At 50.9% G+C, this 25,211-nt stretch overlaps 1 long non-coding RNA gene across 1 annotated transcript; it reads right to left on the bottom strand.

The window, feature by feature from the left end:
• Positions 1-16,966: 16,966 nt before the first annotated feature.
• On the bottom strand, positions 16,967-22,244 carry LOC141419609 (uncharacterized). The gene is made up of 5 exons (XR_012444243.1): positions 21,578-22,244; positions 20,617-20,711; positions 18,991-19,192; positions 18,345-18,465; positions 16,967-17,823 (listed from the first exon to the last, which is right to left on the bottom strand). It is a non-coding gene; the product is annotated as an uncharacterized lncRNA (long non-coding RNA).
• Between the last annotated feature and the right edge of the window lie 2,967 nt (positions 22,245-25,211).

Genomic DNA, 25,211 nt, shown 5'->3' with positions numbered 1-25,211 from the left:
CCTGAGGCTTCCTTTATGGGGGCCCGAGCTGACAGTGCAGTTGAGAGAAACAGAGGTAGAGGAAGGGGACAGAGTGGGAGGGAATGCCCAAGAAAAAGACAGAGATGGAGGAAGGACAGAAAGCCTGAACAGGTGAGCTGGGCCCAGAGGGAGTCAGGAAAGGACAGCAACTGCAACTTCTCAGATCACACCTGCCCCAGGCTGACTGAGTGACTGAGCGCCCTGCCCCTTCTCCGCCCCTCACAGTCTCCAGAGGGCTGTTCACATCCCTGAACTCATTTTGCTCCTCACTACAGGCCCACACAGTGGCAGGGCTGGGGTTGGCTGTTGCATGTTCACCAGAAGAGCAATGTCACTTTAAACTGGGCACAGTGTGTGACCCGCTGACCCAAGGCCTTGAGCAAGCCTTCACCACTTGGCCCTAGGTCCTGCTTGGGGAGACAGTGGTGTGTGGGTTCCCCTCAAGAATTCTCAAGAGAAGAACAGGCAAGGTAAAGAAGCAGGGAGCCAGACTCGCTGGAGGGCGTTTAGAGGGAGAGAGAAAACGATTAAGGGAGAAGAAGGATTGGCTGAGGGAGAAAGATTAAAGGAACCAACAGACAGGGCTTGGCTCAGGGATGAGTCAGGCCAACGGCCTCTAGAGATAGAGATCTACAAATATCTTTGAGGTGTAAACAGCCAAGTAGGCTTCAAGGAGGAGGAGGAGGAGGTGGAGCAGGAGCAGGAAGAGGAGGGCTGGGGCGGGGCGGGAACTGGAGTGGCTTGGCCAGTCAGAGCAGAGGCACCTACCTTGGGAACTGTGCTGGAAGAGGCAGGCTGAGCCAGTGGGCAGGGCCCTCGCTGGCTGCCCTGGCGAACTGCATTGGGCCCCAGTGGCAGTCACATCCCGAGGGGGTGCTGACCTCCCAGCCTAGCCCTTCCCAACGAAGCAGGCAGGCCACTGGCCATTTTCTGCTCCCCACCCCGGAGTGGGGCCCCATGCCAACTTGGGTCTATTCCATCCCTAATAGGACTGAGTCTGTGAGCACACGCTGTGTATTCCCAGGCCTGGGTTGATTGTCCATCCACACACACTGCCTCAGGGTTGATTGCTTGGCAGCCCAAGGGCGGGAGCAGGAGCCCACCTTCCTAAGCGGGTCTCCTCCTGCCTCTCAGGAGCCTCAGGTGTTGGGAGGCCTGGCCTGCCTGAGCAGGGCTTAGCCCCTTAGCTCAGAGAAGAGGCCACACAGAAATGCCACCCACAGAGGGGCAAAGGCCAGTGCCTCTGCCTTATGCTCACACACTTTCCTGGGCTCTGCCCAGTGTCATGATGTGAAGGCCCAAGATACAAATCCTGCTTTAAGCACATGTGGAAACTGAGGCTCAAAGAGAGATACAATGTTCCTGAGTTTGAGATGAAATGTTGCCTGCAAAAAGGAGAAAGCTACTCTCCCTGAGGGGTTAGAAATATTGCTCACCCTCCACCACCACCCCGTGTTTATGCAAACCTTGCACATACTTTGCATACTACACTCACAGGCATCTCTTCTACACTGCCCTCTGGGCTAACATGGGGACATCTGGGCAGGGACTTGGAGGAAACCAGCAAGGCCCGATTGATTTTGGATACTGGTCCCTTCCCATGTGGTAGCTCACTGCTGCCTGGCCATGGCTCTGCAAGGTAGAGCTCATGGTATCCATTTCACAGATGAGAACACCAAGGCTGAAGACCAATGCCTGTGCAGCTAGAAAGTAGCCAAGTAGAGCTATCCTCTGTTGTCTAAATCCAGTTCTGAGTAAAGAAAGTTGCCAGGTCCACTGGCAAAACAGAGGTGGCCCACTGTTTGCTGTCCCAGCACACGGGATGAACACCCCACCCGGACTGCTCCTCTTGAGATCCTTCTGGGAGTGGGGGAGGCTCTGGAAGCTCCCTCAGAGCTACAGAGCTGGGCCTTCCCATTTGTAGTCCATGACCACCACACCAGAGAGGCCCTGGCAGGCCCACAATGGATGTCAAGTACCAGGAGGCCCTGGGGAAAAAAGAGAAAGGTGGGGGAGGGACAGGTATATTCAAGAGATGGCTCCTGTGTGCACAGGGTGTCTCTGTGTTCAAAGTGTCTCCTAAGACATGCCAAAGAGTCTTTGCCCCTATGAGTGAAGGGGAGGAATTACAGTCCCCATCTTCCAAATGAGAGGGGAAGGGACTTATTCAAGATCCGACAGATAGGCTACAGAACAGAACAGGTATTTTCTTTTTCATTGCAACCCATGATAAATTAACAACAACAACCTATGTGTGTATAAAATCATTTTACATCAAGACTCAGTACATGTGTATGCAAAAATACGTATATACAAAATGGAAGCAAAGTTTCATGAAGGTGGGTGTGGTGATACATGCTTGTAATCTCAGCTTCATGGGAGGCTAAGGCAGGAAGATTGCAACAGACAGCCTGGAGTGAATCACTGTCAAAAAAGAAAGTGTCATGAAGCTACTGATACTTACTGCATGGGACATACTCTATTTCAGGTTTTAGAATCCTGGTCAAAATTCACTGAATTGATTACACACTTGCTAATGAGCTGCGTGCTGCAGTTGGAAAAAACTGCTCTGGGGGTACGGGCAGCAGACGCCAAAGCCGAAGAGGGCTCTTAATGTTGTGCTCTGCTGCCTCATTCGGACATTCAGCGAGAGGGACCAGCTTGGTCAAGCGAAGAGACAGCATAGCCTGGGCCACAGAAGATTGGACGCTGTAGCTCGGTAGTGGGCGGTGGCGTGGAGAGACGCCTCCTGGTTAGGGGTTCTTTCTCCTCCAAAGCATGCATGGAGCACAGGTAAGAAACAGAGACCCCTTGAAACGAAACGCTGGTCCCTGAAGGAACCTACACCCAGGATGCTAATGCTCAGGCCTGATGGGATGGAGCCTGAGACAGAGGGGAGTGTGGGACCGAAGGAAAGAGAACTACATTGTGAGAGGCACAGGCAACCTGCACGTGCGCTGCTGCATGCAGTTGCCTGCGGGCACCTCCACACATGCACACACATACTCAGGGTTACAGTGTGTCCCTCTCCTCTGTATATGCAGACACACACCTGTGTGCCTCCTCACATACACAGTACACACACAGTACACACACACACACACACACACACACACACACACACACAAAGTGGCAAAGAAGAGACGAACAGCTATGAGTGCATTAAAGGCCCCTCAGGCAGCCTGAGGGGGCAGATGATGGCTTCCTGAGGCCAAGTACAGAGCAAGAGCACAGTAGGCTCTTCTCTTTCCAGACCCCAGGAGCTGTTTGCACCATTCCCCTTGGTTGGAAGCCATACCTTATGAAAAAAGATCAGCAAAGTGACCCCCAGGCATTGGGAATGCAGAGTTCAGAGAAGCCAGGGGAAAGATCAGGGATGGGGAACTAGGGAAAATGACGTCATAGTCCAACACCCTTAAAAGAAAAATGACCCGAAGACTCAGGAGGGATGGGAGCACCCACACATTAGCCCTAAATTGTAGAACCACTCGTAGTCCAGACAAAAGGGAGCAGGTATTGGAATTAAGAACCACTAAAGGATTTTGCCTAAGGAGTCAGAACAGCAAGGCCATGCAGCAGGGCTACAAAGGGAGACAGAGAAAGGAGCCATGGGATGGTAGGGTCAGAGAGAGATAAAGTCAAGAGGCAGTGAGAAGCTGGGCACACCTGTAATCCTAGCTACTCAGGAGACAGAGATCAGGAGGACCACAGTTCGAAGCCAGCCCTGGGAAAATAGTTCTCAAGACCCTATCTTGAAAAAACCACCACAAAAAAAGGGGTGGCAGAGTGGCTAAAGCAGTAAGAGAGCCTGCCTAGCAAGTGTGAGGCCCTGAATTCAGATCCCAGTAATGCCAAAAAAAAAAAAATGGTAGTGAGGGCAGTAAACAGGCTCGGGCAACAAGAAGGCTCCTATAGCTCAACTTGGTGTCCAAGAGAAGCCAAAGGAAGGACCCGACCTGCTGGTCAGGATAAGCAGGAATAAGTCAATGGCCTGAAGCTTCCCCCACTTTTTGGGTTCTCGATTCCAGAAAGAGTTGTATACAAGGAAAGAGAAATAAGCACCAGGGCATGGCTCAAGTGGTAGAGTTTGTGCCTAGCAAGAGCAAGGCCCTGGGTTCAATTTCCAGTATCATTAAAAAAAATAGCAAAACAGAAAAATCAAACACCCGCAAGAAGGCACTGAAACTCAAGAGAGGCTAGGAGATTGAGAACTGAGTGACTTATGAGTTAAGAACATGGGCTTTGACCAGGCATGGTGGTTCACACCTGTAATCCCAACACTCAGGAGGTTGAGGCAGGAGAATCTGGAGTTGAAAGCCAGCCTGTGCTACATAGTGAAGGCTTGTCTCCAAAAACAAACCTGAATAGGAGTTTTGGAGTTAGACAGCCTAGACCTGGCTCAAAGGCCTGACTGCCACATTCTAGCTGTGTAACAAGGCCTTTGACCTCTTGTATAAAATTAAGATGATCATAGTTCTATGACAGGGGGCATTGTGATTCCATGATGATGTGTGTAAATTGCTTAACCCAATTCCTGCCACACAGGAAGTACTCAACAAATAGCAGTAAAACAATGATTATTACTCACTGCTCCTGCCACATATCTCAAGCAAGGTTCCCCACCTTCATGCTTTCACCTGGGTTCTTTCACCTTTCATCCCATCACGCACACACGTGAATCCTGCCTGTGCTATAAGACCCACAGCGGCCTTCCCTGATTACCTCTCCCCCTCCCCCAAAAAGCCCTCATAACATTGGATCTGTCTTTCTCTTCTGGCACTTGCCACCTTCTGCCTCTTCTTAGGACCATCTATTTGGCCTTACCTCTCCAAATAGATGGGTGGGCAGTGTGCTAAGTCGGGGAATCCTATCTGGTCCAGCACTCAGTCACCACAATGTCTAGATGTTGATATTGAATGTGAATGCATTGGTTGTTGTTTTAAATGAGTTCTTCTCCAAATCTGGGGTACCACTGGAGGTCAAAACCATTGCCACGACTGTAAGAACTCATGAACACCGGAAGGCCTGGATTTCCCAGAATGGGGAAAGGTAGACTTTGGTGACATCAAGTCATCTCACTAAGTCTGGAACCTGAACCAAATTCTCAAAAGAAGTATTAAGTTGCTGAGTATCAGGAAAGTTCCAAGGGAAGCTGGGAGCATGCAGAAGCGGTGTGTCACCAAGTGCATGTCGGGGATGGTGAGGCCTCATTTTATTTTGGGACTATGTTGGCGTGTAGACTTCAGCAAAGCTTCTGAAAAGGACCCTCACGTTGTCCTTGTGAGGAAGATGAAGAACTGTGGGTTGGAGAAGGTCAGATGAGGTGAGTTAGTCACTGAATAATTGAACTTAAAGAGCCTTGATTGATGTCAAGCAGGAAGGAATTAGTTAGCAGCTGCCACAGGGCCCTGGCCTCGATTCCATCCTGCACACCGAGGTTATTAGTGATCTGGAGAAGGCCACAGAGGTCTGGTCACCACTCAATCTCTAAAGACCCAGAGCTGCAAGGAACAGCTAATATGTTGCATCAAAAAATGAAAACACAAATTCTCAACAGACTGGAACCAGAGGCCTGAACCAGACAGATCAAATTAAATAGGAGTGAATGTAAAGTTTTACTTGGAGAGTCAAAGCCCAACTGCCCAATTATAGGCTGGGGAGACAGAGCTTTAGGGTTGCATGTCTGACAAAGTCCATGGGCTTCGAGCTGACCACAGGCCTCACAGAAGCCAAAGTGTGACGTGGTAGCTAAAAAGCTAATGAAATAGTGGGCTGTATGAGTAGAAATACAGTTCCCAGATGCAGGGAGGTAAGAGCTCCACTGCACTCCACCCATCCAGAACATCTGGAATATGGAGCCCCATTGCAGGCCCCGCATTTGCCAAGGCACATTGATAAACAGTCAGAGAGGGTCAGCCAGGCTGGAGAACCACAGTGTGTGAGAAATGGCAGGAGAAACAGGAGCCATTTCCTTTCATCCAAGGGCACTGGTGAGCCCTGGCCTAAGGCAGCAACATTCTGCAGAGGTACAGTCATAGGGAGCACTCATTCTGCACTAGGCACAGGGTGGGGGCTTTTCCCGCACACAACCTCTACCATGGCCCCAAGGGAAAGGGTTCTCCCCTGCACTTGACTCAGAGAACAGGAGTAATGTGCACAAAGTCACACATGTAGGAAGTAGCAGAGCCAGTATGCAGCCCAGCTGTGCTTGGCTCCCAAGACCATGCTTTTGTCCAAATTGCTGAAGGCCAACATGGAGCAGAGGGAACAGGGGTGGTCTGTATGGCCCAAGAAGGCATATCTGGGATCTGTGGGTAGAAACCACTGGAAAGTATGATTTCAGTCTGATACATACTTGGTGTTTGTGGGGTTTTGCTTTGGTTTGCTGTTTTGCTTTCACTTTTTATTATGGAAAATTTCAGATATATGTCAAAATAGACAGAAGAGTTTCAGGAGCCCTCCCATATCTGCCAATCACCCAGCTTCAACAATTAGCAACTCACAACCAGTCTTATTCCCCCAGATCCCAGGAATCTTATCAGTATGGATACAAGATGGGATATAACAGTCAGCCCTGGTCTGAGCTAGAAGAGCATCCAGGAGAGGTGGCAAGAGAGCTCACTGCCACTGGAGGGCTGGAAGGATCTCTGAGGCTGTTCTCCATTCCTAGAAATCGAGAATGGCCAGGCCACTTCCCTTTTCTGTGGAACATTAACTGAATTGATGGGCTGCAGGAGCTAGTGCTGTCATCTGGGCAAAGCAGACAACTGAAGGGCCTTGGCACTCTAAAGATTTTCTCAAGGGGGCAAGCTAGGGAGCCCCTATTCTCTTCAGCCTGAAACTGACACTGTCCTAGCCCTGGTACCCAAGGTTTGCTCAGAAAAAAAGAGGCACATACTGCACCCCCCCAATCACCCCACGCACATTCACATACTCATACACCTTATTAGAGTCTTCGGAAGACAGGAAGGCATGTCCTAGGCCGCCTCTCACACCTTGCCCTGGAGCCTGGCATGAGTCACCTCCTCGCTGTGGACATGTGGGCACAGGTCTTCATGGGAGCCGTGGGAGCAAGGAAACTCAAGGCTTCAGGGACCTCCAACCCCAAGGCTAGGCTACACTTCTAGCAGGTGGCTCCTTTGGCTCTGCCCACCACACCTCACCATACTTTATGTGTGCCCCTTCTTCATCAGCCCGTCTCTTGGCCTTCAGTCCTGGAGAGGTGGTGTGCCCACATCAACCAAGTAACAGCACTTGGCCCATTCTGACTCAGAGAGGTCCTTGACCTTGGCAGAGTTCTGGTAATGGCTCCACAGGTACACAGGCTGGTTTTGGAGGGTCCCAAGTGCATGTCTATGTTAGTTTATCAGCCTTTGACTGGAAGGCAGGAATTGACCTCCTGATCTTCTCTCCAGATGGAGACCAATGGGAATTAGGCTTTCAAATAAGTAAATATATTTATCTATTTAAAGAGAAGGAGGTGGAAGAGAGGGTATTGGATGGAAATTATATAACTGGTGAGATTGGTGGCTGTTATTGGTAATAGTGGTAGAGCAAGTGTTAAAGTTGTTGTAGGTGACAACAGCGATGATGGGTGACAACAGTGATGATGGGTTTAATTAAGTTGGTGATAATGCTAATGGAGCTGGCAGTGGTGACAATGAGGACACAAGATTTCCTGATTTGTGCCCACCCTGCACTTTGCTGCACCTGAGTTTCCTTATCCGAAAAACAGGTTCACAATCCACAGTTCATAGGGGATTCTATGACATTTCTGCACCATGCCTGTCACCATTCACAGCACATGGTAGGTGCTCCACAACTACTAGTAATTTCTTTTCCTTGCTTTGAACCTCACCAAGAGACTATGGCCTTCCTCAACACCATACCTACTCTGTGCACCAAACATCCTCAACTAGGAGTCTAGGTGGTCAGGAGCCTCACCTCACCACCACTTAACCCAATTCACTGAGAAATCTTCAGGGTGGTCACTGGTCAATAGGGATGTCCCCAGAATGCCAGAAGCTGATGATCTCAGTGGACAAGAGAGAAGAAAATGTCCTATCCCGATGGTTTTAGGCAGATGTGTCAGGATTGACCACGGAAAGGACACTGTGTGGTGTCTCTCTGCTCTACAGTCTTTGCTTTTAGTTTGTTTTTCAGATAGGGTCTTACACTTTTGCCTGGGCCAACCTTGACCATGCTCCTCCTACCTTTGCCTCCCAAGTAGTTGGGATTTCAGGCATGAGCCACCATTGCTCCATAGTCTTCTAAGAAGCACCTACATCTGGCACAGAAGACATGCTATCTGGAGACATCTCTTCCACTGTCATTGAGTATGCTTGTGTTGCTGAACCTGACATGCATCTCTCTGTTTGTATCTGGATGTGCATTGTCTCTTCAACTAAAAGGGAAGGCCCCCAAGAGCAGGTGGCACCCTTCATCTGTTCTGCTCCCTCTGGACACAGGGATGGACACCTGGAAGGCTTCAGGCCAACCTGGTTCTAGCTTCTGTGGTTGGTCAGAGCCCTCTGAAAAAGATGAAGATTTCAAAAGCTTCCTAAACTCTGGGTGTCTGGGCTGAGGGGCCTTCTCGACCCTTCAAAGACTGTCTTCCTGGCTTTCTCTCCCTCTGGGAAAACATCTGTACAGACCTCTGAGCTGAGATCGCTAGGTCTCTCAGGTGCATCTCTTTGTAGTTGTCTCTGTGAGTGGATGTCTTCTAGTCTCTGGGAAATGAGGGTGGGGCCAATGCAAACATTGCAGCTGAATAGAATCTTTGTGGCCTAATGATTTTGGAAAACGATTTGCACGGCAGGCTTATTATGCAGAGGATGGGAACCAGCTGTTGCCCCTCTCCTGACAGCAAGATGAGAAGGAGCGGACAAGAACTGCAGTCAGAGAGCCCTAGGTTTCTGATCTAGAGGGACTAGTGATGCAGGGACCGAAGCCTTGATTGGGGGCTGTGGCACCCTCTCTAGGAAACTCTAAAAGCAGGTCACCTTCTCTCTGGAATCAAGGGGGTGGACACAGGCCCCTAGGAGGCTCAGGGAATAAGAAGGCCAGGGGTAAGCAACATTGAAAGGAACCAAGAAGTAAAAGGGCTGTGTAAAATCCTGGGATAGAGATTTGAGACTCCTTGGACAAGGGCCACAGGGGGACTATTCCTCACTGAAGTCTACCTGTAGATCAGGATCATGCCAGGTGCTTCTGAATCTATTAAACTCACTTAGCCCTCAGGCCAAACTTTAAGGCAAAGGTTATTGCGCCCATTTGCTTGATAAGGAACCTAAGGCTCACTCAGAAGGGTAAAGTGATTTGTCCAAGGTCACACACAGAAAATGGTCAGACCAGCATTTAAGTGTGGGGCTGGCTCTCAAGTCAGTGTTCTTCCCACTCCTCCATGGACCTTTGTGTCCAAGGAGAGCTGTGACAAGTTAGGACACCACTGCTGGTAGAGAAGGAAGTAAGGAATAGTGTGGCACTGACCCACTTGTCAGGAACAAGACTTCCCAATAAGGCCAGGCCACCACACATGAAGTTATCCAAGACCCAAGTACCCTTAACTCTTGATGTCCCAGGCTGGGGCATCAGAGCTGACTGGGGACAGACTCTATGCTAGAGCCCTTTCTGGCTCTAAAGAGAGCAGGTGTGAGGGCCCCAGGCTCAGGAGTCAATGACAATGTGTTTGGTCTCATTCAAGGTGAAACTCCACTTGGGCATCTAGAAATCTGCCAGAGCCAAGGTAGTGCCTGCTGAGATCCAAGGTGTATGGTCCCACCCTCACAGAGCTCCTGACAGACTGAACAAGAGGACGCATGTGTTGGTCCCAGGGGTGGTACTCTGCACTTGGGTACTCTGTAACTGTGAGACTCTATATAGCCAAATGAATGTCAATGTGGTGACATCTGAGCCCTTGGCGTGGGGGTGGCAGAACTGCAAACCCATAGTGCCTGGGCCTGGTCCAGTGGGTAACCCATTTCTTCCTTAAGGCCACAAGCTGCTAGCAGTGGGTCCAGCTCTCTTCCTACTGCAGCTGCCTCACCTGCTCTGCAGGGAGATTGTTCCCAGCATCTCTCCTCTCTGCTGTCTCTGCAACACACCCATGGCCCTTTTGTGTTTTAAAGCACTTTAAGGTTACTCTGGACAGAGAAACAAGTGGCCAGTGGGGGAGGGGAAGCCTCAAGGGTCAAGAGAGTAAAGTCCCAGTTGCCCTTGGCATTTATTGAAATGGAAATGGGGCTGAGGCGGCCATTCTCATAGGACTTTCCCAGACTCTTTTTCTTCCCATGGTTCCGTGGACACTGCTTGTAACTTCATTCTCTCAGTCTTTTATGCCTGAGTTTGGCGCTCCTGTATTCCTCAGCAAGGCACCCTCATGATCAGCTCCCACCCCCCAACCCTCATCACCATCAATAGGCCCTGTGGGGAGCAGAGACCCTCTTAGGGCAAAATAATAGACACCGTGATTAACATCATTCAAGTTGGACCAGACTCAAGTGGGTCATTTACATGAACCCTGGAATGTCAGCGCTGGGAGGGAGCTTAAGGATCATTTAGGTCATCCCTTCCCCCTGTCCCTACTGTTTAGGGGAACAAAGAAGGAAACTGAGGCCTAAAGAAGGGAAGGACGTTCCCCAAGGCTCTCCAGTGTGTACAAGGCTGAGCCAGGACCAGAGGCCAGGGTTTCTGAGAGCTCCAAGGGCTCTGGCCAACTTTGCTTTCTACTTACACCTTTGAGGACCAAGGGTCTGGGCCGCTGAGTGTGAGCTACCTCTTGCCTGCCTCACATAGGGGCTTTCCAAAGAGGTTTGCCCCAGCTAAGGGGACAATTCAGGAGCCCATGTTGATCATTTTATTTCTCTTTGAGGAGTGCTGCTGGGGTTTGAACTGATCGTTTTATTTCATCTGCATGACAATACTGCCTAGGCCAAGGGTAGTGTTATCCTCATTTTTCAGATGAGGAAACTGTCAGAACCATGAAGGAACTTGGAAAATGTCACATAGCTAGAAAGCGATGATCTGGGATTGGAGCCTGTATCCTGTGACCCACATCCTCCTGCCAGAGGGCTTCTCAGAGCTGTCCTAGCCATGCCCAACTCTGGCCCAGGCCCCCTTCTCCATGCCCCTCCAACCCACCTCTGGTTCACCTGGCTGGACCTAGATAAGGGTGGCTGGTGAAGGGTCCCCAGGACAGTGCTCTGGGTAACACAGGCTCTGACTCAGCCACCTCTGAGCACTCGGGAGGCAGCTCTCAGCAGACTGTTGAACAGGCAAGGTGTGGGGCACAGACTGTGAGCAAGTCTTGTGTAGGTGTGGTTCTAGTGTGAGTGTGCGTGCATGATGGCTGGGTTGGGTGACAGTCAATGAGCAATTGTACATGAGATGCTGGGTCATACGTGTGTGGGAGTCTGAGCATTTGAGACTGTCTAGATGGAGCTAGATACCTGGATATGTGTTTGATTGTGTACATGTATCTGTCCACATGTGGCACTGTGACTACAGATGTGTATTTCTCTATTAAGTATGTGTCTGTGTCTAGGTACACTGACAACTGCGTGTGTACATGACTATAAGCACGTGAGCTCATCTCTCCAGTGTCTGGGTGTGCCTGGGTGTGGACGGGAGGTCCTATATCAGTATCTGTGCCTGTTGACTGTGGGAATTGTGTAGGTCCCAGAGGTATATAATATCATGTGTAATTTATGCAAGCCACTGTGTGACAGAAACATGATCTTTGCCTGTGCACATGTCTGGGTCTAGAGATGTCTGTGATGGCATGTGTATATAAAGCACTTGCATCAGTGCCTGCATATGTGTGTGGGGGGGTGCACCTGAGCCTTGGAGGGTGCCTGGAACATGTGGACCTCCATATACACTCAGCTCCAATCTGAGTCTCCCCTGGTGAGTTTCAGCAATCTCCCAACATGCCCTGCAGCCTCTGTGACCCGCCCCCCTGCTGAAGAATCAGGACCCATTGGTGTGAGCATCCCTGTTCCACCCTGCCAAGTGCACTAATCCCCCTGGGGAAGTGATTACCAACAACCATACACAGCCGGAGTTGCTTAATCACTCTTAAGAAATTTCTTTATAATCTTAGTAAATTACTTTAATTACTTGCAACTACCAATTAGTGTTTGAAGGTTTCCCTTCTAGAGAAACAAGCCTCCCCCTCTGGACTTCTAGTTCCCTCCTCCTGCCAGGGGAGGGCTGCTCACCTGGCTGCCCCTCCTACCAGGCGCCAGACTGCCCCCTCCTCTGCCCACAGGGTCCACACACAGTAGCCCAGCTCCTGGCTTGGCTTTAGGAGGGCTTAGTTTCTCACTGGCACTCTAAGGCCTCTGTGCCAATGCTAGGGCCCACGCCTAAGGGAGCAGCTGCAGAGTCTGGTGGTTAGAACAGCAGCAGTGCTCACCTCCATGGGCCTGGCTCAGTTCTGGGCTTGTTCTGGATCTGTTGCCTATGTCCAGATCCTCCCCTCTCTGGACCTTCCTTCTCCTCAGCCAGTGCCCGTCTCTCCTGGGGTGCAGGGAAAATGGCTGCCACCTCTGAATTCTTGCACAGATAGGCTGGAGTGGATGTAGGCATGAAGGCCGAGCAACCCACTGAGTCAGGCTGCTGCCAGCTCCTGTTGACCCTACCGGGCTTCTGCTCCCAGCCCAGGAAGTCCTTTACAAACTCCCAGAGAAAAAGCAGTGTGCTGGGGGTGGAGAGCACTGGCTTTGGTCAGAGCCTTGGCTTTGCTTCACCTTAGCAGGGAGACCTTGGGCCCCCACTCTAAGCCTCAGCTTCCCTATCTGTGAAAGGTGCAAGATGATGTTGACTTCATACTTAGGTGTGAAGATTAAGCCACCCTCTGTTACATGATACCAAGCACAGAGGGGACACATAGTATATGCTAACAATTCCCAGCATGCTAGGGTCATGGCAGAAAAACAGCACTCTGTCACTGTCTTTGGGAAGCTTCTGGTTTATAGAGGACATAGAAATAAGTGGAACAGAATTGTGGTGTTTGCCCTCAGAAACATAAAGTGCTGAGGTGGTCAGCAAAACAAGAGCAGACAATGTAGGGTCATTAAAGGAGGCCATTTCATTGGGCATCCAACTCCCCACCTAACTCTCATCTGTCCTTCCCTGGGTTCCCTGAGTCCTGGACACCTGGGCCAGAACATCTTTGTGCGGCACAGCTAAATATGAAGTTACAAACCACCCCGTCCTTGCCACTGATTTGCTTCAGCTCCTGGGTGCTTTTGTGGGTGTGCATGTGTGTGCTCTTCTGCACACACATGTAGATGAATGTGCTGTGTGTGCACATGTGCACGAGAATCTTGGGGGAGGATAAAAGTGAGTGGAGGTGAGGCAAGAAAAGAAGGTGCCAAGGAGCAAGATGCATGCCTCTGCCAGCTGCTCTCTCCCTCTTCACACCGCTGGGTAGCTGCCCCTGCTCAGAGCTCAAGGGGCACAACCGGCTGCCCACTGCCCCCTTGGGCCACTCTTCCACTCAGTGCCCCAATCCCAAGGTGGCTCTCTGATACTCCTGATTCCTTCACATCATTATTTGGACATACTTCCCAGGGCACTTGCTCCTGCCCTGTTCCATTAGGTTGGTCGCACAGTCCTGACACCTAGGTTCTTAACATCACTGTTTTAAAGATGAGGAAGCTGGGGCACAGAGAGATGATGTGACTTATTTCTCCTAAACTTGTGTTTGAAAGTAAGCTCTTGCACCCCTAGTCCTCCGTGGTGTGGTATGGCTTAGTATCCGCTGTTCCCGCCAGCTATGGGAAGGTGGGAAGGGGTTGAAAGGCAGGCTGCTTCATTGTCTGGGAGCCTGCGGTCACTTAGGTCCCAGCATCACACCCTTTCTCTAGACTTGGGTTTCACCAGCCCTCCCTTCCCCTTCCCACCCCCCCACCCCCGCCCTATGGAGCTGAGGGGATAGCAGCCTCCTCCAGCCTCCTGGGCAGGCAGGCGGTAGGGCTGTGAGGGTTAATTAACTGTTTCCCAAAAAGCTTTGAAGATGAAGGCTCCTCCTGAGGGGGGGGCAGGCTGGCTTGCAGGCGGGCAGAGCCGCCAACGAGTTGGGGCGCCAGGTTGTTATTAAGGAAAAATCCCCAGCTTCTGGCCTCCACTCCACCCACCACTGCCAGGTGCTGCCAGTAGGCTCTGCACTTTGCAGATCTCTGGACTCTGTGCCCTACCATGCCTGGGCGTGCTTTCAGCGGCATACAGCCCTAGTGGAAGGGCTGAGATACTGGTCTCCAGTGGGCAAATGAGAAGGGAAAGGAGGGACCCCAGGCTGGAGGTAATGAAGGTCCCAGGGCCACATGGAGGAGCAGGTGGAGCAGTTTCCCCAAACATCCTGCCTATGAGTCTGTCCAGCTGAATTTAGGAAGCAAGACGGCTGGCTCTGGTGTTGTTTCAACCATGCAGTGGGCCTGATCTAGAGGGCCAGGAAGCTCTGGATGTAGCTTGTATCCTCACAAAGCCAGAACCGGGATGCGAGATGGTTTTCCCCAGGTAAACCAGTGGGTAATAGTTTCTCCTGCCTGCAAGCCAGACCCTGTCCTTCTGAAACTTCCAGTCTAGTTAGAAGGACAGGGTCATAAGAAGATCAAATCTAAGCGTTAACCCAGCATTCCTCTCCTGGCTAAGTATCCTACAGAAGTACTCACATGCAGGAATTGTAGATGAGCTAACCAATCGTTGTGAAAGGACTGGTTCCCAAAACCATTCCATACTGTGGAAACCAATATGGCCATTCAAGAGAGTAGGGTAGATCAACACACACAGCATGGAAAGATGCCCCATACATACTGTTTAGTTTAAAGTAAGTTAGAAAACATGGGTGTCTGTAGAGTAGGATCACTCACACGAACAATGAAAGCAGTTCTGCATGTCTCTATGCTTAGATCTGTGTTCACATACACAGAGCAAAGTCCTCCTTTGCTTGGCCTCCTGGACTGCTCTGCTAACTCTGGCCTGCAGGGGGTCTGATGCCTCTGCACAGATCGTTGCTTTCTTGGTCCAACAATGGCAGAACCACAGAACAAGAAGTAATGGAGTGCCACTCTGGCCCAGACACTTAATAGGACTGATCATTTGTTTGCTGGGGGTAGGAGGCTAAGTCTCAACTGAGACTCAGCGGGACCTCCGGAAATCATCCTTCTCACAACTTCTGCCTCCACACCAGATGGTTTCTTTCCATGCCAGTTCTTCAAAGCAGGGTCTCCCCTGCACTGAAGGCTTACCTGGCCTCTAGCAAAGCACTTCTCCCTTTCTCCAGGACAGGGGTCAAGGGCTAGCAAGTGTGTGCACAGGCTTGCATGGTGTGCACCATGCACACATGCTAGGCCTTCAGAAGGGAGAAGGGGAGCCAGAGGACAGAGTGTCTGCCCCCATAATTTGGTGGGGAGACAGCAAACACAGAAAACAAGCTCCAGTCACCTTGAGCTGCCAGGGAATTTGTCTCAAGATTCATGGAGCAGTCTCACAGATCTTATGAGTGCAAAAGAGCTAGATTTGAGAGTGACAGAAAGCCAAGGAGGATCCAAAGCTTCCAGACACAGGACACATGCACAGTGCCTGTCTCATAACCAGAACAGCCTGGACAGGACACCATCAATGTGGCTAATACCCACCACTCCACTTGCTCGAGGACAGAGCATCCTCTGAGCTGAGCCCCAGTCCCAGCCAGCTCCTTGGCCTCCCAGCTAAAGTAGTTGCCTTAGATTATCCCCTGCTAAGACCACAAAAACTGGAGCGAGGTCATCTCTTGAAAAGAAATCAGGATACAGGGGGGCAGGGTGAAGAGAAAATGGGCAGTCCTAAAATGGCCAGTGACCATGACAAGGGAAGCTAGGACACAGCATCAGACACAGCAAGTCCAGACCAGCAAAGCCTGAGGGTGTGGGGAACTGCCGCACAGGTGATGCGTGCCTCTTTCATGCCAGCCCTGTACCAGGCTCTTTTCATGCAGCATGTCCTTCATCCCCACCTCACCCTGAGACCCAGGCTCAAGCACCTCTGTGTCATCACTACTGAGAGGCTGAATCTGGATTTGAACATGGGATTCAGGCTATGCCCTCCCCTGCCCCTACTCACAGTATTGGAGAAGTGGCCCTGCTTGGTCACAGATGCTAGAGTGGCCCCTAGGGATCTCAATAGCACTCTCTTGGGCCCTCTTCTCTCTCCCTGCTGGAGAACTCAACCCTCAGCAAATCTCTGAGCTCAATTTAGAAATGGTGCTTGCAGCCTTTGGTGCCAGCTGGCCTGTGGCAGAGGCAGGGTGAGCTGTGGTCACATTCCCTGGAGGCTTTCCTGCCAGCTCCCTGCAGGCCTGGCCAGGATCCCTTGGCTGTGGGCATGGGGGAAAAGAGCAAGGACTCCCACCTCTCTGCAGCCTCCCTCTCCCTGCTGCACCACTGAGCAGCCAGCCGCATGGGAAGCCCATGAAGCAGGGGGCGTGGAAGAAGGCTGCAGGAGGTGCCTCAGAATGGGGTATGCTTTTGGCTGGAGGGTGGGCTACTGGCTTCTTGCTCCCACTAGATGAGTTGCTCTTTGAACAAGATGAGTCTTGGGGGACCCCAGGCAGGTCTAGGCTTTGAGGCCCACACTGTCTCTCTGCAGCCATATCTCCCAGGGATTAGCAGTTCTCCAGGCTCCTGCTTGAAATCTTTGACCTGTCTGCTGGGCCCACCAGCCATGTGGCAAAGATAAGAATTGAAACCTGGAGAAAAGTTCCTTCCTGCTGTTGCTTGACTGAGGCACCATGGGCAATGCCATGAGGGACATGGTGTGTTGGGGAATAGGACAGAGAGAGCAGCTGAGGCTGTCCCAACCCTCCCTCTATTCACAGTGTGACCAGCTTTCCATTATAACCTGTAAGTCACAGGGTTGCTGGAGTCTCAAATGAGTCGATGCATGTAAACAAACTTTGCGACAATAATAATTTATTGGGTGCTCACTATGTGCCAGGCACTATTCTAAGCACTTTCCAGTACAAACTCATTTACATCTCACAGCCACACTGTGACCTAGGAACCTATTGCTACAGCAATTTTACAGGGCCTCTGGGAGAGACCTAAGGCACAGAGAGACTATGTAACTTGCCCCAAGTCACAGAGCTAATAAGTGGCAGAACTAGGATTTAAACCCAGGTGGCCTGGCTCCAGAACCTTCCCCCTTAAACCACTATGCTATACTATAAAAGGCTACACATGCCTTAGTATTATTTTTTAATAACTGAATCTCACTAAGGCTGGTTGTGGTTGGAACTCTTCAGAGAGGGGACTCGAAGGAGAGAGCAAATGAAGATTCGGAAAGGAAAATACAAGTGTCTGCTTTTTTAAAGGGTCTGCAGAGGTCAGCTCCGTGCCTGCCCTGGCTAGGGGCCCCAACCTTGGACTTGGAGGAGCATGGGCAGCTCCGTCTGCTCTGGCTGCGGGGGCAGGTCGGCGGGCAGGAGCAGCTGGTGAGCCACTAATCAGAAGCAGCGGGCCTGCCCGGGCTGCGCCCCGGCCACTTGGCTGGCTCCTCCGAGGCCCAGTGCCTGCTGAAAGGCCCCTGCTCCACCCCGGAGCTACCGGCGGCGGCGTGATGATGGAGAGCCTGAGAAGCCCCTCCCCAGGGGCCGGCTGCCCGCCACTCTGCTTTGATAGCCTGGGCCCGGCGGCAAGTCCGCAGTCCAGCAGCTCCTCCGGCGTTGCACACATTCTTCCCGGCCAAGAAAGAACTAACGGGATCCAGATGTGAGACTCAGCTGGGCTTGAACCCCAAATACCAGCCAGGCCACTGGGAGACCTGGAGACACACAGTAGGGGTACTGGGGACTCCAGCCTCGTTGGGGGCCTGGACTCCAGACTCAAGTCCCTCTAGTTGTTCTCTAGGGCCCTGGGGACAGGGCAAGCCTGGGTCTAGGCCTTTGCTCTCTCTTTTGAGTCTAGACTTCATCCTGATGTCCAGGCTGCTGAGCCCACCAGCTTCCTCCCCACCGAAGCTGGTGAGCCTGGTAGGTAGCCCTGAAGCCCATGAAAGAGGTTGTCCCTGTTGAAGTCAGAAGCCCCATCCACTGACACTGAGGAGCAGGGTTCTGCCTCCTACCCGGAGGATCCACTATGCCTCTTTGTCTAGACCCCACTTTTGTCAGCCATAAGGCCAGGGATCTCAAGATTTGAATGTTAACTCAAACTCCACTGTGTCTAGTGGCATGGCCTTGAGCATGTCACTTCAATTTTCCAGGGCTTAGTTATCTTATCCCTATGATGGGACCATGTGTCATGTGAGGAAAAAAGGAGCTAGGGTCTGAAAGCAGGGCCTGGTACCTGGTAGCACAGAAGCAAAGGAAGCCAGCTTTGCAGAGTCCTCAGGTTGGCACCCTAGCTACATTCTTCTCCCATGGGGCCAGGCCATGTGTGTCTGGGTCCCCGTTGCTGGAACTAGAGCCTAGGAAAAAAGGAAGGCAGGCAAATCTGGGTGCTTCCCCCAGCCTTGGCTCTTTAAGAGCAGGTGCCACTCAATGCATGGCACTGTGTTCCTCAGTAGACTGCAACCCTAGGCCAATGGACATTGCGTGCATATGTGGCAACATGGGGTGTAGGATAAATGGTTTGTAATATAATATGATGGACTCTTAAAAGGTCTCCCTATCCCCACAGCTCTTTTCCAGCCTCCAGCAAGCCCAGAGAGCCTGAAATTGCACCATTAGCACTTTACAGTAAGTTATTATTTGCCATTGACACCACAGTGTGAATTAGCTGATTAGCTTGCTGGGGGACTGAAAGTGATGGGAGGGGGATCTGAACACCCCACAAGCTGCCTGGTAATGCAGATCTGGGCCTGACTCTGGTGCAGGGGGCCAGAGCTAGGCTCCCAGGACCGAAGAGCTCACAGGCCAGGGGCACTGCACCTTCTGGAGCATTGTACAGAGAAACAGAAGACCCAGGTTCAAGTTCTGCCATTGCCACCTACCAAGTTGTATGCCCATAGTCAAGTCCTGCTCCTTTTCTGTGCCTCAATGTCCTCCCCTAGAGGATGGAGGTAGAACTTGCCCTGGATGGGGCTAAGGAAGGTGGAGTGATCTCTAAGTACTTTCTTAACTGGTGAACAGTTAAAGATTTTCATTTCCCAGTGCAGCTCTGAGCTGAGTCCAGTGCATGGTCTCCCTGTAGTCCTGAAAAAGCAAAGGAAGCAGGGTCCTAGGAAAAGAACTGTTGGGACACAGAAGTGGGGAGCAAGGAGTCACTGCTTTGTGGGGTACCTGGTTCCTGGTCCACACAGGCTCAGAAAGGTAGATAAAGAGGGGAGGGAAGGAGAGAGGGAGCGAGAGGGCTAACCCCAGCCTATCCCCCTCACTGCATTCGCTTTTAAAATAAAACCCATTTATATATAAATGTTGGCCTGATGCCCAGTCTCTGTAGAAAAGCTTTTCTGTATTAAACGCTACAATGAATTAAATTAACCATAATGATTTCTTTGTGAATGGAAACCTCTCTCTCTCTCTTTCTCTCTCTCTTTCTCTCTCTCTCCTCCCCCCCACCCCATTCCCCTCCTTTGTGACATGGTTTTGATCAGGTTTTCCCCTCCCTCCTCAACTCCACCCCCCCAGCTCCCCACCCCCCCTTTCCCATCCTCCAACACCCTGCCAGCAGCACTGGCCTCCCAGCAAGTGACCGGTTCTGTGAGCCGTTCCCAAGGTTAAACAGATGCCTGTGGTGTCCAATGGAGAACAGAAATCAGCCAGCCCTGGGAGGAGGGGGCACGTGTGCACAAATGGGGCTGGGGGCATGCCCTGGGAAAGCATGTGCCCACCATGTCTTCCATGTTGCTGGCTGTGTGATGAGTCTCTGAGCCTCACTGTCTTCATCTGTAAACTGGAGTGGATGGCACCGAGTTCAACAACTCAGAGGGGAAACTGGAAGTGGGCTACGTGTGCCCATGCTGTGCACAGGAGAGGGGCAGATGAGGGGCCTTCATGGTGCATGTCTGAGGACACGTCGACCCTCAGGGCTATCTCCAGCTCACATTCATTCTGTTAGTTGTGCGTACAGCAGGAATGTGAGCGTGTTTGAGTGTTGATCATAAGGGAACCTTCCTAGGGCCAGGCCCTGCAGGCACTCACAGATGCTGGGCAAGGAACGGTAGGAAGAGGAGCTAGACCTGCTGCTGGGAGGATCCTGAAGGTGGCAGCTCTTAATCCAGGGCCAGACAGAGGGTCCCAATAACAACAATCTTTTCCCATGAGCTTTACATTTCCGAGGCCCTTTTATAGGCATGATGTCATTTCTCCCACACACATCAAGCCTATAAAGCATGTATTATTATCCCCATTTTAGAGACAAGAAGACTAAGGGTTTCAAGCCTCTAGTACCAGTTAGTAGCCACAGTCTGGCCCCAGCCCACCACACATCCATCTCTGCCAGGCCAAGCTAGAAGCAGCACAGTAACTCCAGCCTTCAAGCTGTGGCTTGAGTGGCATTTCCCTGCGTCTCCACCACCACCTCCCAAGGACGTCCTTTCCATACCTCAGTTTCTCCACGTGTACTAGGATAGGTACCAAAGAACGCAACCCACATCCCTCAAAAATACCAGGCCTACCTGGGCACAGCAATGCACACCTGTAAGCCCACCACTCAGGAGGCTGAAGCAGGAGAACTGAGAAGATGAGGCCAGCCTGTGCTACATAGTGAGACCTTGTGTCAAAAAACAAAACAAAACAAAAATCAGGCCACTGCAGGCCTCAGGGTCTCTTCCCACACTGCTACCTCTGCCTCCTTGTCCACCTCCCAAAGCTCTGTTGACCTGTCCCTGCATACCTCGGTATAACTCTGTCACTCCTCCTTTCCCCTCCCTTCCTGTGCTCAGAAGTTTACCAGTATTAACACCCAAATGAGACATGTGAATGGCTTGTGAACAGATCAGTGCCTCCTAGACTGTGCATTCCAGGAGGGCAGAAGTGATCTCTGAGGCATTTCTGTCCCTCTAGGGCCCAACACAGAACCAGTCACTGAAATGTCGTGAGAGGATGGGAAGGAGAGGGTGGTCTTTTCATGGCAGAGCCCACTGGAGTATTTCATGGCCTTTATATCATCAAACACCATTGTGACAGATGAACATTTTGTAATGGTTCTAGGATGTAGCAACTTTGAGGGGGTGAAGTCAAAGCCAGGGGGCTATCTCCATGAACTGCAAGTATAACACAGGAAGGGAGAATGTGCTAAAGTTGGGAGTAGAGACATGAGATGGGACCACTCCCTTCCTACCAACACCCCAAATCCTCTGGAAAATCAGGCCCCAGCAGCCACAGAGCACAGCAGGCAGATGTTGCAGGCCCCAAAGAACCAACCCGACAAAGTCAGATTTCTTCCTAGGGCCTGGAATCCCCTAGAAACTTTGCAGAGGGGGAGACCCAATAGCCTGGGAAGGGGGTGACATGCTCCTTGAGTCACACAAGATGGGCAGCAGTGTGGGAAGGAGGCCTACCCCTAACATTTCCCTTTCCTTCAACTGCCCTCAACTGGTGGGCACTGGCTGGGCCCCGGGGCTGATAGGGTTGTACCTGGTTCCTGAATGCATAGCTGTCCAGCTTCAAAGGGGGCCAGAGTTTCTAGCAAGGCCTCCATTCCCTTGGAGGCCTCTCTGTAGAGAGTGGCTGTAGGGGTCACAAGGAGAGAGACCAGGCAGTAGGCTGGCCTGCAAGAGTTTGGCAGGGTGCCAATAGGCTTGCCCTGGCACAGAGATGTGAGCGCATGGCCGTTGCAACTGGTCTAATTGCTGTCTCATCAGCTCTCCCAGGGGCTTATTCCAGAGCCAAGCAAAGGGAGGTTTCGGCTGTGAGACTTGAGGGAGCCTGAGGAGAGGTGGAGAGCCCAACACTTTGAAAGGCACTGACAAACCCCAGCATGCCCAGGGCAGAGACCCAAGTCTGGGGGGTAGGGGGGAGAGGCAGGGAGCAAAATAACCAGGAGGGAAGGGACTCAAATTCTCATCAGCCACTCTTGGCTTTCCCCTTGACCTGGTGTCTCCCCTTTGCCCAGGGTCCTCCTCCCTCCTTCAGTTTCACCCAGGACCTAATTGCAAAAGTTAGCGGATTCTTGGCTGTCCTTAACTCCTTGAACCACTCAGCTGCATTTGATAACTTTAACTTCATGACAATCTTTACTCCCTAATTCTCTACTCTCCACTTAAGACATGGCTTTTCTGGTTTCCCTATTTCTTTGGACATTCTTTTCTGGGCACCTCTTTTTCAGCACTTTAGGAGACCCAAAAGAATGGCACTTTTGGGTCTCCTAAAGTGCCATTCTCAAACCTCCCTCCCCATAGACGTTCCCCTCCTAGTGGCCTCCTAGCTACTCCAGTGGCTTCTACTTCCTCCTGTCAGCAAGTGAATTTCCAGTCACCTAAACCTGGACCACTCCCTCGAGCTTCAGCCAGCATAGACCTGTACCTAGTGGTCATCTCCAAAGACACATCCAACCTACCTCACCCCAAATGGAACTTATCGTACCCCCAGACTGCATTTCCCCTGGCTTGATTTCTCAAGAGGCACCCCCCTCCCATCCACCCAGGCTCCCAGCTAGAAATCTTTGCTCCTCCCTCTCCCTCATTTCTAATTAATTACCATGACTTGCCAATTTTACCTTCTTAATAGCTCTGGAATCCATCCCAAGCATTCCATCCTTACAAACACTGCCCTAATTCTGGCCTTTATCATTTCTCTCCCACCAGAGTACATCCTGCTCTGACCAGACTCCACACTACAGTAAGTTAGACCTTTTCTTCATGTCATTCCCAAAGAGCTGCCAGTGACTCCCCATTGCCCCAGAATCCAGTCCAAGTTCCTAAGCCTGGTACATGGGGCCCACTATACTCCAACCCTGGAATGACTCCCTCCATACTCAACCTCCACTTCAGTTGGCAAACTTCTACTAGCCCAAGCAACTTGGGTGGGGACGGTTAAGACTGTGTCCTTGGGCTCAGGATGTAGCTCAGGGATAGAGCACTTGCCTAGCATGTGTGAGGCCCTGGGTTCATCCTTAGCATTGCAAAATAACAACAACAAAACAAAAGCAATTACATGTAAAAATGAGGACTGGGTGTCGCTCAAGAGCTAGAGTGCTTGCCTAGCAAGCTTGAGGCCCTAGGCTCAAACCCCACTACTGCAAAAGAGAGAGAGAGAGAGAGAGAGAGAGAGAGAGAGAGAGAGAGAGAGAGTAAAATTACCCTGAGTTTCTAGTCAGGCAGGCACAGTGGTACATGTTTGTAATCCTAGCATTTGGAAGGCTAGGGCAAAAGGACTGAGAACTCGAGGCCAGCCTCAGGAGCCTGACTGCCTAGTCAGGAAACTGACTTAACTGCTTTGTGCCTCAGTTTCCCTATGAGTAAAATGGGAATAAAAATAGTTATAATGTTGAATTTCTCATAAGGGAGTAATTAGGTTATACATGTGAAGCACTTAGAATGGTGCCTGATGCACAGCAAGTTTGTATAGCTGTTCTTAGTTATTATGCCTGCTTCAAGGACCATCTCTGTGCAGCCGCTTCTTCCTCTTAGATTAAGGTAAGTGCCCCTCTTCTGGTTCTCCAGAGCCCTGCTTGACCTTCTTCCCCTGCTACTTGATATCAACAGACTTGCTGGGTTGGGGTGCAGGTCGGTGGTAGAGCATGCACTGAGCATGCTCAAGGTCCTGTGTTTCATCCCCAGCGAGAGGGAGGGAGGGAGAGGGAGAGAGAGAGGGAGAGGGAGAGGGAGAGGGAGAGGGAGAGGGAGAGGGAGAGGGAGAGGGAGAGGGAGAGGGAGAGGGAGAGGGAGAGAGAGAGAGAGAGAGAGAGAGAGAGAGAGAGAGAGAGAGAGAAGCCTGGTAGTACTATTAGCATCTCCAGAGAGAGGTAAAGTGAATTTCCCAAGATCACACTAGTTAGAAATTGGCAAAACTCTGAGTTAAATCCAAGTCTGCAGGGTTCCAAACCTAATGATCTCTCTACTTTACCTAACTGTCTGGGGGGAGGGAGGGTCTTGAAATCCTAGAAGGAAGGATTAAAGGAGCTAGCGGATGCTCTGCCTGGAGGAGAGACAACTCAGGGGCAAGGACAATCCCCTCCCACCCATCTGTTTGAAGCCCACCGTTGCTGGTGTGTGTGTTTTAATAGTGGTGCCAAGGCATGTGGTGGACACGTGTGCAATGAGGTCATGCCAGAATGCTAGAGATGGAAGCCTTCATCTCAGAGCCCCTGCTCACCTCTGCACAGTCCCCCGGAGCTTATGAGATGCTTCTTCATCCTATTTTGTCATTTGATCAGCCCCTCGCACCTGAGATGAGGTAGTCATGGCTCAGATAAGACAGTGACTTATCACAAGTTGCCCAGTTCAGAAGTGGCAGAGCCAGGACTCCAACATTTAATCAACAATTAAATGTTGTCTTCAACAAGCCTCATTTCCTTCCAGCTGAGGAGAAAGAAACTGGGGTTGGGTTGGTTATTCTCCAAAATAGGAATGGGAATGCTGAGACGATTTGGGTGTGACCTACCTAGAGGGAGGGAGGACAAGAGATAAGGCCTCTCGGACTCAGCATTCTCGTCTGTAAATGGGAACACGACCCCATCCTCACATGGCAGGTGTAAGCTTCAAAAGAGATGATATAGGTAGAACAACTAGACCAAGGCCTGGTCCTCATAAGCACTCAACGGATACACCATTGCATCCTAACTCCTGAAGAATTTTGTAATGGTGACAAAGGTGCCCCTGAGAAGTCAGCCTGTCAAGAACCAGGCAGAGCTGGAGTTTGAAATCCCATCTCTGCCTCTTACCAATTATAGGGCATTAAGAAAATCATTAACCCCTCTAAGTCTTTGTGGCCTCATTTATAAGATGGAGACAATCGAGTGTGCCTTATAGATTTATGAACATTAATTAAGAGTATATGTATAAAATGGTTGACACAGGAGTAGGCACTAACAAAAGACAATTATTATTATGGTTCTCTTAGATTATACCTTAGAGCACAGTGATAAAGACTGGGGCCTCTGGGTTCCAAGCCCAGATTTTTTGTTGTTTGTATTAAGGGAGGGTCTCACAGTACAGCCCAGGCTGGCCTCAAACTCATGATCTTCCTACTTCAGCCCCTAGAGTGCCGAGATTACAGATCTATAGAACCACAGTTGGCTCAAGCCCAGTTTCTTTACTTATCTATTAGC

The sequence above is a fragment of the Castor canadensis genome, chromosome X (genome assembly GCF_047511655.1).
Source record: "Castor canadensis chromosome X, mCasCan1.hap1v2, whole genome shotgun sequence".
Classification (NCBI taxonomy): domain Eukaryota; kingdom Metazoa; phylum Chordata; class Mammalia; order Rodentia; family Castoridae; genus Castor; species Castor canadensis.
This window is presented reverse-complemented; position numbering and strand designations above follow the sequence as displayed.